We start from the raw sequence: 16,715 nt of genomic DNA, 5'->3' as shown, positions 1-16,715 counted from the left end.
CTTCTCCACAACCACTAATATCAAAACTGTATACTAAATAGCATAATAAATGGCAAAAATGATTCAGACACCTGACAATAACACCCATACTGTATGTGGTCCTTTCTCAAACTGTTGCCACAAAGTTAGACGGACACATTATTTCTTTTTTTTTGCATATCACAGTTTTTGACAGGGGTCAGCCATGATGCATCCTCCAATCAACAACCCAGTGCCTTAACTATTCATTTTATATCATTATGGTTTGCCATTACTGGCACTAACGAGTCTAGTATACTGTAATCTTGTTCTAGCATGAGGATATGTTTATATTTCTTAAAATATTATTTTGCAGAATTTGTTAGTCATCTGTCTTTTAATGTTTGTTAGATTGTATTGCCATTGTCTGTAAATTTTACTAGGCATCAGAGTAAGAACTTTGTTGTTCTTGGTGATCCACAAAGACATGGTTTGCCAAGGTTAGAGTGGAACAACTCCAGTAGTCTGCACAGAACCCTGTCCTCAACCTCACTGAACACCTTTGGGATGAACTGGAACACTGATTGCACTCCAGGGCTTCTGCTCTGACGTCAGTCCCGGATCTCACTAAGGCTCTTGTGGCTGAATGAGCAAATCCCCACAGCCATGCTCCAAAATCTAGTGGAAAGCCTTCTCAGATAAGTAAAGGATATTATAACAGCAAAGTGGGACCAACTCTGTTGGTACAGGCTCTTCAGCAACCTCATATGGCAGTGATGGTGAGGTGTCCACATACTTTTGGACATATAGTGTATGTTGATATACTATAATACCTTTGAGTTATTCTGATGAGAAAGCAGTGTTAGCTACTCAAGTGTTTAGCAGCCACAGCAAACCTTTCCCATTTATCCTGGTAAACATTTGCTAGTTGTACAGCAAACATCCACTCACTCACCCTCACTCACTCATTTTCCGCCGCTTATCCGAACTACCTCGGGTCACCATCAAGGCAGGATACACCCATCGCAGGGCACACACAAGCAAACATCCAAAAATATTAAATATCATATTCAGTATTTTTATACGGTAGTAACACAGTAAACTGGTTATTCTAATTGTGATCTGTTTTAATGACATTGTATGTAAATATATAGCATTGATCAGATTTCTGGGGATTGCTTAAGGGACAATAAAATGTATCTGTATTGTATTTCATTAATATAAGAAATCAATCACCTTTCATACAGTTTTTTATTTGTACAGAGCAACATTTCCACCCCAAAAATCCCAAAACAAATAGAAAACAACAGGTTAATAGAAACAGTATCAACAGCTGGATCTTCCTCCACTTGTTTTCTGTTCAGCACAGTGTTATTGGACTCAAAGACACAATGTTAAGCTGCCTTATTTGTTGAAAGGCCACAGTTAAAGGGTATTAATAGTATTTACTGTCTCTCATTATTGCCAATAGAGATAAGATGGTAATACTCTCTCCCCATCTCACTTGGTTCGGTCTGAGTCAGCAAGGGAGTGAGTTGGACAGCGAGATTGCACAGACAAGGACCCTCCTACATAGTTTTGCTCTATTAGAATATAATGGGCACTACTTCCCCTCCCCTTCTGTGATATATTTCTCCTCGGTGTGTCTTCTTCACGCATCGAAGCTGCTGTTTAAAAGCTTTTCCCTGCAGAGAGTTAAAAAAACAAAAACCATAAGCTTCACTCAAATCCGCAACCTACTTCACAACCAAATACATTATGAACTCCTGTTAGAATAAGGACACCTTCTGGGGAACTAAAGGGACACAAATTTATCCAAATCCTATTAATCTTTTGTGTAAGTGAAATGCTGACATTTTGTGATCTAATTAAAAATACCCCATTATGAATAGCAGAATGGTTATAGTAATTAACGATTATCGAGAAAGTGTGTGAAAGGAAAAGGTGACTACATGGTGAATATGTTTGAATCTAGTCCAAATGGAAAATGCATACAAAATAAGCCAATTTTATGCATTTTATTACAGTCACATTCTTTCCCCCTAAGCTTTAATTATTCAATTAGTGCAAAATGCCATTCCATGCTGTGATTAAATTGGGTAAATGCATCCATTAAATTGTCTGTTGCTTAATCAGCCACTAAACTGCTCTCCTCTTTAAATTCACTCTGAATGCTACGTACTTGTGATTGTTTAAACGCACAACACCGTGCACGTATCTCAATGTAGTCTGCTCATTTGCATTGCATCCTCGGCTGCCCTGAAATTTCAGATCCTAATGCCTTCATTTAGATCTGAATTCCAGTTCCTTCATCATCTGAAGCCATCAGGTAATAACGCCCCACAGTGCCTGTCTAGTTCCTTGGTCAGCAACTTATCTTTCTCTGGACACTGGCCCCTACAGGCCTTTAAATCATTACTTCTTACTCAAAATAACCAAGCCAGTCACGTTGTCTGCTGTCATACTTGGTCATCATAAGAGATAATTACCCGCCTCCACGGACAGCCACACTGTGCAGCTCTAGCAGCAGCACTCTCTCACAGCGAATCTGTCAGACCTGCAAAAGGACTCGGCGTGAATAACGAGTCCAGAGTGGCAGAGATTCTGTCCCTCATGTCAAAAGTACAGAAACACACACCCACACATACACACACACACACACAGTCAGGTAATGGCAACCAAAGGTAAGTCAAACTTCAGCAGTGGGAAAAATGATTTTTTCTTTCCATTCAAGAAGAAGATGTATCAATCAATAAAACAGATGAGCACTTAAAAAAGGTTCACAGCAGCCATTCTTCAAACGCTGGCAGAACAGGAACCTGGTGGTGGGTACGACCAACAGGGGGCAATGTTGCTGTTTGGAATAGAAGAGCTACCAGTTTGCTGCAGTGGGTGAGTGGACAGAGGAGAAGGGAAAGAAAAAAAACTGTTACTCAGTGAGTGACAGGAGGAAGCTACAGTGATCGGTATTGATCCTTTGGCGTTGTCCCGTCACTTGACCATTGCCCTTGTGCCCACGCAAGCCTAGTGCAGCTTTATCAAACTTTGGCCACAATGTTACAGACAACTCAGAGGCTTCTGGTCAGAGTTGCTGTGTCTGTTTGTGTGTCTGTCTGTCATGCCCCTGTATGCATAGTAACAACAAAGACAGTCTAGGGAGAACTCAAGAAAGAAACCTCTGTTGTCTTGGGAACCAAACCAAAGATGTTTCGTGAGCTACATTCACTCGAGCGTCACAAATATGGTTTGGCAAATCCGAACGGCACTAGAATATGTTACGTTAGAGCATAGTAAATCACTTTTTTTTTTTTTTTGGAAAAGAAATTTCTTTTTCAAGAAATGTCAGGTCTTTTTTCAGAAGATGAACATGATACAGTGTGAGTTGCAGATAGCAATAGCATTCAGGCGATGCTTTTAAATCTGTCTTGTGGTGCTGGTGGTGACTGCTTTAGAACTAGACATGTCTTTTTTTTTTTTCATTCACACACTCAGACTCACTCTCTCATACACACACAGACATTTCAAACAAAATCTATAATCAAGATCCTGCACTCCACCCCCTCCAGTGAGGCCAATTGGTATTCCAGAATATCCTCTGCCCCCCTGTTGTGTCCCCAATCTCTAACCAGAAGAGAGAGAGAAAAGAAACTGCTAAACCCTAGGATGGAAGATGGCTGGCTGTGGATTAATGGCTGCAAGAACAAATGAACTCTAGGAGAGAGTTTATATCCATCGATACAAAGTAACCAGGAGGACGACTACCTGCATTCCTATATTGATGCACCGTACAGGTTGCTTGGGTTTACTCGCTGCTGGATTGGCGCTGACTTTTAGTGTGGGCTGAATGAATAGGACAGCAGGCTGAGTGGCGCTCTCTGCATCGAAATGAGGCTGTGATGAAAGTCAAATCATCACAAGTCAACAGGTGCTATTGACTTGTGTTATTACAGATAATTGTACCTCACTATGCCTGTGGTGTGCGGTGGTTACAAACTAAATACAATATTCATATCTGAACAGAATATGAATTAAAGTCTGTAATCCTTATGTTATTTCCATAGAAATGAAAGAAGCCGGTTTGCATTTGTCTGTGCAATTTATCGCCACAGTTCATGCACATAGAGACTGAGTCTTCCTATGGATCTTTACATCCGTAAGCCGTGTGAGAGCCGCTTTTCCGCTCAGCCTGTAGCCTCTCACGTTTGCACGGCTGTTTAAATTGGTTATCTGTTAGGCAAGAGTGAAAAGAAGACAGCGTTATGCAAAGAGTGCCTGGGGCATGCATTCAAGGACTTCTGTCTTTGATATTTAATTGATATTTTCCTCAGTATAATGCCTGCAGGAAAAAAATTCTCCGTGACACTCAAGTACCTTCATGGACACAGCGTAACCTTCCCTTAAGGCTGTACTGGCTATTTCCTCGAGAAACAGCCAATGGCTATCGAACACTCAAGTATTCAGAAGATGAAGAAAATAAAACCTGTTTAATATTAGTGAGAGTTCACTCTTATTACTTAGTATGCGCCTTCCTCTGATCAGCATATAAAACATCATCAGCCACTTTAATATTTTTTTTTTTTTTTACTTTATTTAAGTTTTGTGTATTACAAATGATGGACTTCTTTCTAAATTATGCATTGTTCGTTGTCTGCTTTGGAATGTCTAACGCTGTAAAAATCTCATGAGATGCTGACCTTATAAATAAGAGGCACCATTCTTTGCTTAGCATTTTTAGTAGGCTTCTTTTAAAAGATAAAATCAATACACCAGGTGATGAACTCCGAATCAATAGTGTTCAACTGCATGGAATTGAAAACACAGGTTTCTGAAGGCTTTTTTTTATTATCTGCACCGGAAAGCTTGAACTTTTGTTAGCCGAATAGACGCAGATAAGAGCACAATAGCTGTTTCACTGTCAGCTGAGGTCATACTCCAGTGAGTTGACTTCTTCCAGTATCCATAACTATTAAACTAAAGTTCTGCAGCCAAACAAGTTCTCCTCGGTGTTTGTGCTCTGAAGTTCTTTTGAGGAATTCTTAAACTTGCTTCTTGTTGTTTTTTTTTTTTTTTTTTTTTTTATAACCACACACACACAAGGTAAATCCAGTGGTGCTCTAGACTTTGTTTTAGTTTTATCTCCTGCTCTAGTCAAGGAAAAAGCATGTTCTCTGTGAGTAGTGGCTGAGGAGAGAGTGAAAATAAGTGATGCTAGGGCTAAAGCTTTGAGTCCCAAAGATACGGTCACAAAAAAAAGTCATAGAGACAGCCGCAGGACTAAGGCAGTAAATCCAGCCTGATCCCTGTGACCTATCCAGACTTCATAGATCTCTCTCATCTGACCACCGAGGGAGAGAGAAGCCTCTGGCACTGTGTCATTTAATTACCTCTGTGTCTTTTCCATGTGCTCTGCATGGCACTGGTGTGCATCAAGCACACTGATGTCCTTGTCTGTAGGACTTTCTAGCAAAAAGAACACAGAAAATGAATAAACGAATAAGTTAATAAATAAATAAATAAATAAATAAATAGCATTTTTTCCTAAAGTATAGCTGATTAGTTGCTCAACTGTTTGACTCTGCCAAAAACCAAGAAAATAAACTAAACTGAGTTTGGCTGTAATTTACATTGAGCCACTTTACTCTGTAAAGTTTTCACTGTCTTTTGGGTCACTGTTGCTTTTTGTTTACTTGACAGAACACTAGACCAGAGAAGACTCAAATCCCGTGTTAACGGTTAGGCGCACGGCATCCTGCAAAATGATAAGAATAAAATCAAACCATCTTTCAGTCTCAGCTGGCAACAGAGTGGCAACAGATGGCACCGACGCCTCCTGATCCCAATGGAAAGCTTCGTCTCATTCTTATCCCTTGTCCAGTCATGAGGTCATTCAGGTGAACTGAGGAGAAAATTGGCAAGGTGCTGTTGAGCGGGCCCACCAAGCTGCCAGGAAGACATTCATCCACAATGGTAAATAACAAATGAAAGCTGCGAGCAGAATTACCTGTCTGGGGGCCTCTCTTCATTAAATGCCATCTGAAACGGAACCTGCTAACAAATGGACGTGACGCCCATGCTGGTGGTTATCAGGAGTGGGATACATCAAGGAGAATGTTGTTAATATCAAGTGTCTCATCTGGCCAATCGTGAAATAAACGCCAATGGAGCTTGCAGTTACACGGCGCGACGGCGAGCGGTATCTAATGGGACGAGCAGTCTGCACTGCGAGGACGTAATGGCCTGAGACATCATTTTTCAATGGGAGAGCATGCCCATATTAAGATGTCGTGGCATTGTCATTTGTAAAAGGGGATGGCAAGATGTCACCTGCTTAGCTGAGGTTAGACCAGGATAAATCAGTCTGACACCTTCTGCAGACTTCATGCTGAACACAGAATGTTCTGGAAGACCTGTGGAGCTTCTTTGGCTGACCAGTGCTTCCAGTATCGTAGCACTACACTGGCAATGCTAGTATGCAATCGATCACACCATCTCACCCATCTCACCACACATACACACCCATCATTGCAGCAGTGCGGTTTTATAGGTCATCGGGTACAAGTGCATGCTAACTGAGATATTTTGAGTGATGATGGGAAAACGTGTACAGCCTTGATTTACTGGCTCATCCAGCTCTATAATGAGGAGTAATTCCACTTTGACACCCCGTTTCCCCCTTTGTGTTGAGTGGGGAAACTCAGCGTTTCTTCACCATGTCTCCTGCAGGAAGAGGTGACCTGACACCCATCTTATTAACCACAGGATCCTGCATGTGTCTTCATTAATAGCCTATTAAAACCGACATACAGAATATGAGAAACTGACCTCCCTTCCACAATATCCGGGGAGGAGATTAGCAGGAACTTGGAAGATTTATGCTCCCGGAAGGAGAAAAAATAAGTTATTTAGCTGAAGTTCAAAGACTAAATAAATCATCATTAGGTGAAAAGCAGGGAAGAAATGTAGCATTATGTTCAGCAAAGAAGGCTTGAGTCAAAAAGGCATACTATAGTGGCTTTATCAATAACTGTCACAGAGAGAGAGAGAGAGAGAGAGAGAGAGAGAGAGAGAGAGAGAGAGAGAGAGAGAGAAATAATTTTTTCATGGCCCCAAATGACTCACAGCATGCTGGAACCCTCAATAGCCCCAAGGTCGTTTGCACTCCTTTCACTCTGGTCCACATCCCACAGGAAGTGACACTAAAATACCAGGACCATGAAAAGCAGGTGATTGTCAGCATCTATTCCTTTCAACCGCCATTTTTCAGTCATCTTCATCCATGTTTAAACAAATATGTGAGTTGCGGGTGTAAATGAATCTATTGAGATTTAATTAGAATGAAACATTTTTTTTTTGTTCTCCAAATAAACTAGCACAGTAAATAAAGTGTATAAAATATCAACTATTGTTATTGTTAGTTCTCAGTTTACAGTTAAAGTCCTGTTCCTCTATTGTTTATTTAATAATGCATCTATTCTATAGATTTGAAAATATACAATACATACAATACAACATACATACAATGTATATACACAATATACAAGAGACATGATATTTTCTTATGTTATTCTTATACAATAACACCTGGAAACACTTGTTCCTTCACCAGCCTTTCTTTTTTCTCTCTGCTGACGTTTTGAAGAAAAAAAAACCTCAAGCTCGTCATGTTACTGAGAAAAAGTCTGCTGTCCTGAAGATTCTCCTGCAGTTAAAAACCTACTGATCAATACGAAGTGCTGCAACTTCTACCATGAATGTTAAACGTCATTTTACGGCAAGCTTCACCGTATCAACGATAACGCTGTTTCTTTGAATCAGGTTACCGTTTAAAGTTTTTTCATGATGGAGATATGTATCTGTGTAATATAGAAGTAACACAGGCTTATATCCCTTAAGCACAAACAAAAGTCTTCAACCTTTTTTATACTATCTGCACACTTCATTATCTTCAGTACTTTTTAGCACTACTAAAAAAAAAAAAAAAACAATGCTAGGTCTCAGTGATGTTGCTCAAATGCAGACAACTGAGCTGGTGAAGATGAAACAAGTGAATTGGTGAATATCAGGATTTGGTCTGAATCTTATAGTATTACTTCTCTATTATGAAGAGTCTACAGCTGTATGCTGATGCAGCTGGATTTTGTTTGTTAGTGTGTGTGTGTGGGTGGAATGAAACGAGGCAGTGGGCTGTATTAGGGGACAGAGAGTACATCGGTTCCAGTAATGAGACTAATGCTGTTTAAACACAAAAAAAGACAATACCAAAACACTAACACATGAAGAATAATAAATGCAGAAATCAAAGCTGTTGTTTTTTTTTTTTTTCTATAGCACTCTACAGTCTCATGGGGAAAGCAAGTCAAATACAATCTCACTCACTGCAAACGAATGCAGAATCGAAGACGACAGCCTCTTTTTCTTCTTAAGTCTTAATTAGTTGCCGCTGAGCTGAATGCTTGCTCTTCTTTTGAATGCCTCCACTCCACCAAGACCAAAAGCATCAAAGAGCTAATTTTCTTGAGTCTGTTTGCATAAAGAGCAGACGAAAACCTTTTTTTTTTCCATCTAAAGGCTTCTTTCACAATACACACACCCATCTATTATCTTCATGACACCACTTCATCTAATTGAAGATAACATCCAACCTTTACTCACCAAAGTTTTATTCGCCAACTCTTGATCAAACATTAGTTCTTATTACATTCACATAATAACGCTCGCGGTGTCCTGTTCATCTGGCAAGTATTTTTGTTTGCCATATAGACTCGGTGAGCTTCATTTAATCAGATTGGATGTGAACAAATTGATTTGTAAATAATGCAGCGTTTACACAAGAAATGTGGTATTCAAGAAAATCCAGTTTGTTTGGAAATAATAAAAAATAAGTTAGTATCCTACAAGAGCTCCTGATTGTGTGTAAATTTACAGCTAAGGAATCTCAGTAACAGGAAGTGTAATGTGATTACATTGTCAGGTTGCCAGGTTTCATTTGCTTATTTATTTCCTGAAGAATTTGTGAAACTCATTTAATATAAATGACTTGAATGTAAGCGAAATTTATAAATTAAGACAGATGAAACCTGCTAGTCAAATAGGACAAATAAAGGCACCCTATAAAAGGATGGAGAGTCAGTGTGTGTCTGTGGCAACTGATGTGCTGCAATGGATGAGCTGCATTGCTGGAATGTTTATAGCACCAGCAAACTTTAGAGGTTTCACTGTTTTGTCATTGTTCTGTTATTCCCAGCTCTCTAGAATTTGCTTTCAGAGACTCAATAGTTTTATGGTCATTTACAGTTTTATGGTCATCTATAAATGTTATTCAGCTGTGCCTTAAACATGCTTTATTAAAAGATAAATGAGATAAATGAGGTCTAGTGTAACAGTAATTCATTACACTGGAATGCTTGAAGTTGAGCATAACCTAAATGAACGGCAATGAAAACCACTCAAACCACTCAAGGATTTACATATCCTTAGAAACGAGAGTTAAATGACGTTAAATAGTTTATTTTCTCATATAGCACAGTAAAAAAAATGAAAATGATTCATTAGGGTTTTTTATTTTCCTTTTGTGATTTTCCTCTTACTCAAATGACTCCAAAACTCTACACTCATTCAGTACTGTGGCTCACAGGTCTCATAGAATGATGAAGAACAACACCCAAACACATTGCACGATGGTCGTATGTAAATAATTAACATAGACAATATATTTTTGAGGAAATGTAGCTTTTGTCTTTCCTTAAAATGAAGCAACTCCAGATCTTAGATTTCTCCAGTAATTCCCTTCTACAGCAGCTTGATTCATTGATAGAGTTAGTCATTTTGTAGTTAAATAATATCTGTTGAATTCTCAAATCAGATTGTGTTATTTTTCAGCTCCGACTGTAACTGAATTACAGCTTGATAATATTGTGTTCCTCCTAATAGGTTATCATATCTATTCTCCACAGTATAGTAGACACTCTACATAATCTAATACTAATAATAAGCAATTAAAAAATGTATCGTCAGTAAATTTCGCTCCACGGGGAAGTCTTCGGTACAGAGGGTTTATTTGCTTTCTGCTTTCTCAGTAACATGTCAGCAATTCGTCTTATTAATTTCAAGAAAGAAATAAGAAAGGAAGGATGATGAGAAAAAGCCGCTTATAGTTACTTTAATGTAGGAGATAACAGGAAGGAACTTGTTTTTTGATGTACCGTAACGTTTCTTAAACTTTAACAGATTAAAAAGCATGGTGTATTGTTCAGTAATAGATTTTAAATATTGTTAGTAAAATGCTGTTGTTTTGGAGGCAAAGGCAGATGAAAAGGCAAATAAAAGAACAAGAAGAACGTGGGAAAGAACACGCACCCTAGGATGCAAAGGCTAGGCTAGGCAAACTTCATTCATCTTCTACCGCTTATCCGAACTATCCGAACTATCTCAGGCGTCATTGGGCATCAAGGCAGGATATACCCTGGACGGAGTGCCAACCCATCGCAGGGCACACACACACATTCACTCACGCAATCACACACTAGGGACAATTTTCCAGAGATGCCAATCAAACTACCATGCATGTCTTTGGACCGGGGGAGGAAACCGGAGTACCCGGAGGAAACCCCGAGGCACAGGGAGAACATGCAAACTCCACACACACAAGGCGGAGGCGGGAATCGAACCCCCAACCGAACGTGCTAACCACTACGCCACCGTGCCCCTGCTAGGCAAACTTAAACATGCTAAAACAAAAGATATTCATCATGTGAACATTGACCACAAACACTGATAAACATAAACAGAGGATGTACAATGAGTCACCAATTAATGAATTAAAAATAAGGACCTAAGTAAGGTTAGTAACCAAACGGTTAAAAAACCCGTGAAGGGCACTGAAGCAGAAAGCGAAGAAGAAGTTCAAACAATTATTAAGAGTGTCCTCTAGTGATCTGGGGAGGAATTTTTTGTGGTAGTTATGACAGGCAAAGTATCAGAAGAATAAAACGGTTTAATATTATATGAACCATCTCACCCATGATTATCTTCCTATATCAGCACAGCCCTGTTGTATTTTATTCATAACATACAGTGTCAGCCTACCAGAGGCCAATTTTGTCACAAAATGCACAGCTGAATATTTTCAGCAGCTACCATTTCACCTTTGCACATTAAAAAAGTGTTAAACCAAAGTGTTCATGTTTTACAAACTAAACTTGGTGATCTTTTCACTTGGTTGACCCTCAATCCATGACCACAGCTTCAACATTGGAAATTTATGAGTGTTGCCTTCAGATTTCACATGCAGTGAGGAGTTTGGGCCAGCAAATAAAATACAGGGCTCTGCTCTCCAAGGGTCTTTAACTTTTAAGAAAAACTTTGAGGTGTTGCAGATGGCAGATGGTGCCTACACAATGAAAAATACCACCTCATTTACCCGGCACTGAGAAAAAAAAACAAAAAATGTGTCATACAAAAGTAAGAACTAGCCTTAGAAATAGAGAGATCGAAGTCTACAGCTATCTGCACTGTGAATGAGAAAATGATCACATTCAGCCGGGCATGAAAGACAAGTATTCTTACATCAGCATTGAAATAACCATATGATTCATTTCACTTCTTCATTACCTCCGTTAGCTAACTGGGTTATATTCACGTTCTTCTTTTGATCAAGTTGATTGATACGTACTATGAAGTATTCTGCATGTTATTAACCGCTGCTGAATTAGCTGTGGAATCTGTTCTGCCTGCTCGACTGCTTAACTGAAATAAACCTTGCCGTAATTGCAATGGAAGTGTATGGGATGGTAGTTGAGGAGAGGGGTATGGGGGGTGGGGTGTGTGTGGCAAATTGAGGTTGTTCAGTGCCCTACACTCTATTTATAGATAGCTTTATAGGATTGAGGTGAATGTGTACTTGTACGCCTACCCATGTTGGTGTGCAAATGTCTTTTTTTGTGTGTATGAGAGAGAGAGAGAGAGAGTGTGCATAAAGCTAATCTAGATACCACAGTTCATCTTTCAAACACACACTGAAAACACCCTTCATTCTAATTTGTCTGTTTAACAGACAGCCTCACCGGATCGATATGAATGCAATCTACAGCTGTCCTATTGTCTTTCGCCAGAAGTAATCGGCTAATTAAATTTTGATGTTGAATGAGAAATTGATTCCGTAGACAACATCGTATGTGTTTTACATTTGTCAATGACTAGAGGGTCTTTAGCGCTTTATAAAGCGGTTGTGCGGCTCCACTAAAACACAGTTGGTGAATTTTCATTTAATTACTCTTAGCTCTGTGAAAATCCCTCACTGCTCTTACTCGTTGCTAAGTGAAACCAGGTTTATTGAGCTTGTGCCATTCTTTACCTGATGATATTTACACATAATGGATTGCCACAATGCCTCACACAGTACCTTTTTTAAAGATTAGCACAGAGCCAGGAGACTTAATTGAAGAAATAAAATGAGACTGGTGTGAGGCACTTCACCAGAATCCTAGCCATCTTTCAGAAAGAGCGGATTCCTCCCGGTGGCGCACAGGCATCCGGCTTGAGGGGTAATGACACAAGAACCTCGAAGTATGTTCATAAATTACATCCGAGCTGAGAAGATAAATCAAATGTGGCCTCACTGTGCAAATACACATTCTTCAGCTGTCAAGGTGACTGCAGATAAAGTAAAGCATTAAATGATTTTCAGCCCAGAATTATTGCCATGCTGTGTTTAAACCAATGATTGCCAGGAGTGTGGATTTAGAAGGATATGTGAAAATGCAGACAGCAGTCCTGAATTGCAATGTATAAACTGTGAATATGTTGATTATCATGCAAATCATGCAGCATTCTTCTACTTCTTGTGCATTATCATGCAGAAAGGTTAACCTTGGTAAAATTTGTTTTGTGTATTGTTTCTAGCAAATCATTGAATAGAATGCATTACATTTAATGTAACACATTAATATAGAAAATGGTCTCTGTCATTATTAATGCTAATTTCATTACCTTTTTTTTTTTTCAGTCAAGCCTATAAATCATTTTTATCTTATATTCATATAGTATTCATTTAATATAGCTCTTCTGCTGTTTTAACAACACTCTTAATGGTCACTTAACAAAAACATGAAATCCACCTATTTGACTGAAATATGATCAGAGAATCTTTCCCCCTAAAGGTATATTCGCAACATGAAATGGAATGAAAGCTACTACTCATGCAGCTTTAATACTTAATTTTTTCCACATGGGAATAATTAGCAAGTGAACAAAAGATATAATGCCATTATTACAGTGACTTGGTTGAAGGTTCAAACGATTAGTGAAGCATCAGACGATGTGGTCCTGAGCATTTAAAGTACAGATAAGTTGTGCTGGCTGAATTCTAGAAACTTGAGTTCTATTGACTTTTTTTTTTTTTTTTTAATAGATGCTCTAAAATACACATACACATGTGTTATGGTAAAATATATGGTATGGGGGATCTGGTAGCCTAGTGGTTAAGGTGCTGACTTACTAGTCAGAATGTTGCAAGTGTGAATCCCAGCTCCACCAAGCTGTCAATGCTGGGCTCCTGAGCAAGGCCATTAAACCGCAATTGCTCAGTTAAAATGAAATAAAATGAGATAAAAACGTAAGTCACTCTATAGATGGGTGTCTGTTAATTTCTGTAAATGTGCAATATAGATAGTTGGATGTGGTGTAAATGAGTTAACAGGATTAGGCCACTTAGAATAAAAAGACATCAATTTAAGTTTGGAATCTTTGGCATTAACATCAGATTATTTAGTTTTAATAAATATTTTAAAGATGATTATTTTAGATTGTTCTGCGACCAATTGCATTAGCACCAATAGTCATAGCTAGGTCTGATTTTGTTGTAGCCCAGACTGTAGATCTATCATGAAGTATCTTGATTTATTGTGGATTTGGCCTGATATTTTCAGATTCACTGATTCATTGCAAAACTGTTCACCGGTCAGTGGCACACTGTCCCTTACTATTACACTGTACTTTTGCACTGTTTGTACACATGCAATTCTTAGAGTAGTCTGTAGATTACATAGCTCTGTTTTGTGTCTTGTAATTCTGTAGTTTATGTAGCAACAAGGTCCTGGAGGAACATTATTTCATTATGCTGTATATGGTTGAAATGCATATAATAATAAAAGCTTCTTGACTTGACTTGACTTGACACATCCATAAGACATCATCGGCAGTCACTGAGAAGGCTCATGTGACATATATACATTGTTGTAATATGTGTGAACGATTTATTTCATCACCATTCTCCCCAAAAATGCCTTTCAAGGAGAAAGAAGATGTAGATATTCGGAGCACATCAAAGCTCCAATGAAAGCTCAAATGACACAAAAGCACAAACTGTTAGTTTAGTGTTGTGTCCATTCGTTTGTTTGCATAAAAGGGTTACAACTTTTAAAACACTTAACATTAAAAAGTTAGAATTCATGACATCAGCTGGTTACAGCTTCAGCAGGTTAAGCGTGTGTATTAGTTTGCTATCGTTCTTATTATTCCATCAATACAACTTCATGATATATGTTATTCAGCCCTAATAGCTTCATTGTTGGGCTGTAGATAAATATTAGGTTTTAGCTTTTCCCTCTAATATAAGAACCAGCTGTCAATGAATATAGATGGCAAAAGCTGAATATTTATTGTGTGGTCTCATCAGTAATCAATTCACGCGCCATTCATTGGTTTACCATTAAACCCACAAATTTGTGCTCATTGTGGTCACTCCTTCGTTGGCCCCGCTGTCACGGGAAGCTCCTCGAAAATTCAGCATGACTAACAAACTGTGGTTTGATTTTTATGAATGTACATTAAGCATATCTGCTTTTTAGTTTTTGTCTGATGTATGCCATTGTTTATTTACCTAAAGCAGCCAAAAGGTGTGTGTGTCTTTGTGGAGATAAGCAGGCATCGGCAAGGGACAGATTTGCTGGAGTGCATTAATGTGCGCGAGGTGGCCAGGATCATCCATTTTTCATTAGGCCAGCTTCATGAGTGACATTTTCAAGTTGGAAATTTGAGACATTTTTGTGGACTGACATTTCATTTCTAGCTCCTCAGTTCATGTAGAAGCCCCTAGTCTCTGAAAAAAATGTATACCCACAATGCATTGTTTCAAGAGAATATCCCTTTGTGCCAATCTTATTCGGCAATAGTATTATTTGACATTGCCTTGGGCACTGCATATTCAAGTAAATCATTCTTGGACTCATTTTAAGTTTCTAACAAGTGACACGCGGTATGAATAGTTGAGAAATCTGATTTGGCTTGAATGACTATGTGAAATATTAAATGTAACATCGTTTCTTTTGTTTTTTAGAACACCAGAAGCAAAATTAAGACAGTGTGTCCTAAAACATAACTATAACTATAGGGAGAAACTAAAACGATTTTATACGTTGAATAGAAATGGCGGAGACGCAGTTCACGTTATGCTGGATACTGGACTGAATTGAATACTGAGTGTATTCTTGTGCACAGCATTTATAAACATGTGCAACAGTGTGTGTTGTGAGGACATTACTTAAATAGTGGTTTTACAGCTGCCTCTTACATCTAATGGACTCTCACAATATTTATTTCTTGGCTTTCCTGAGGTTTGCCCACAGATATGTGTGCAGCAGCACTGCACTGGAGGAAGAAAATGAAGTAATCAATAGACACAAATAAGAGAAATCTTCTAGAGAGAACTTCATCATTCTTTGTATTAGCTGGGCTCAGCTGTGGATGCCCTGTATTGACATGCTTAACTTGCACATATTGGCTCTAATCTATGGACTTCAGAGAGAACTGAGTGCTCTCTATCTGTGTTAGTAAGGTGCTCTCTGTAAAAGGCCTTATCTTAATCTTCCTGAAGAGCCACTACAGTGTAACACATGCCACGTAAATATAACATAGTGAATCATCAATATGTCACTTTATGAGGGCTTTGGCTTTTTGTTTATATCTGCATCCAGCTAAATTATGGTTTGTGTTATTATACAGGAAATGTAAGTCTTATTGGTCGATAATAGACTATTGTTTCATGCATACAATATCAGACCAGAAAATAATCATGCGTTATAAAAATATTCCATACATAGCTATTATGCGTGGGAAGTTACACTATACCACTTTTATTATAGTATTATTTATTTAATTGGTTATACACAGCACTGCAAAATTGTTTATATACAAATGACAGTAAACAGTCCTTTATAATATGAAATATGAAAAATAAAATAAAAAGTGTACACAGCACTGTTAAAAACAAAGTATATAAAAAAATAAGAAATATAAAATCAAGACAAACACCGTTCTAAAAAATTAAAATAAATACATAAATAATAACTAATTAAGGGGGCACGGTGGCTTAGTGGTTAGCACGTTCGCCTCACACCTCCAGGGTCGGGGTTCGATTCCCGCCTCCACCTTGTGTGTGTGGAGTTTGCATGTTCTCCCCGTGCCTCGGGGGTTTCCTCCGGGTACTCCGGTTTCCTCCCCCGGTCCAAAGACATGCATGGTAGGTTGATTGGCATCTCTGGAAAATTGTCCCTAGTGTGTGATTGCGTGAGTGAATGAGTGTGTGTGTGTGCCCTGCGATGGGTTGGCACTCCGTCCAGGGTGTATCCTGCCTTGATGCCCGATGACGCCTGAGATAGGCACAGGCTCCCCGTGACCCGAGGTAGTTCGGATAAGCGGTAGAAAATGAATGAATGAATAACTAATTATTATTTTTTTTTTATTAAATCTTAAATCTTATT

This window comes from Tachysurus vachellii, chromosome 13, assembly GCF_030014155.1.
Source record: "Tachysurus vachellii isolate PV-2020 chromosome 13, HZAU_Pvac_v1, whole genome shotgun sequence".
Classification (NCBI taxonomy): Eukaryota; Metazoa; Chordata; class Actinopteri; order Siluriformes; family Bagridae; genus Tachysurus; species Tachysurus vachellii.
This window is presented reverse-complemented; position numbering follows the sequence as displayed.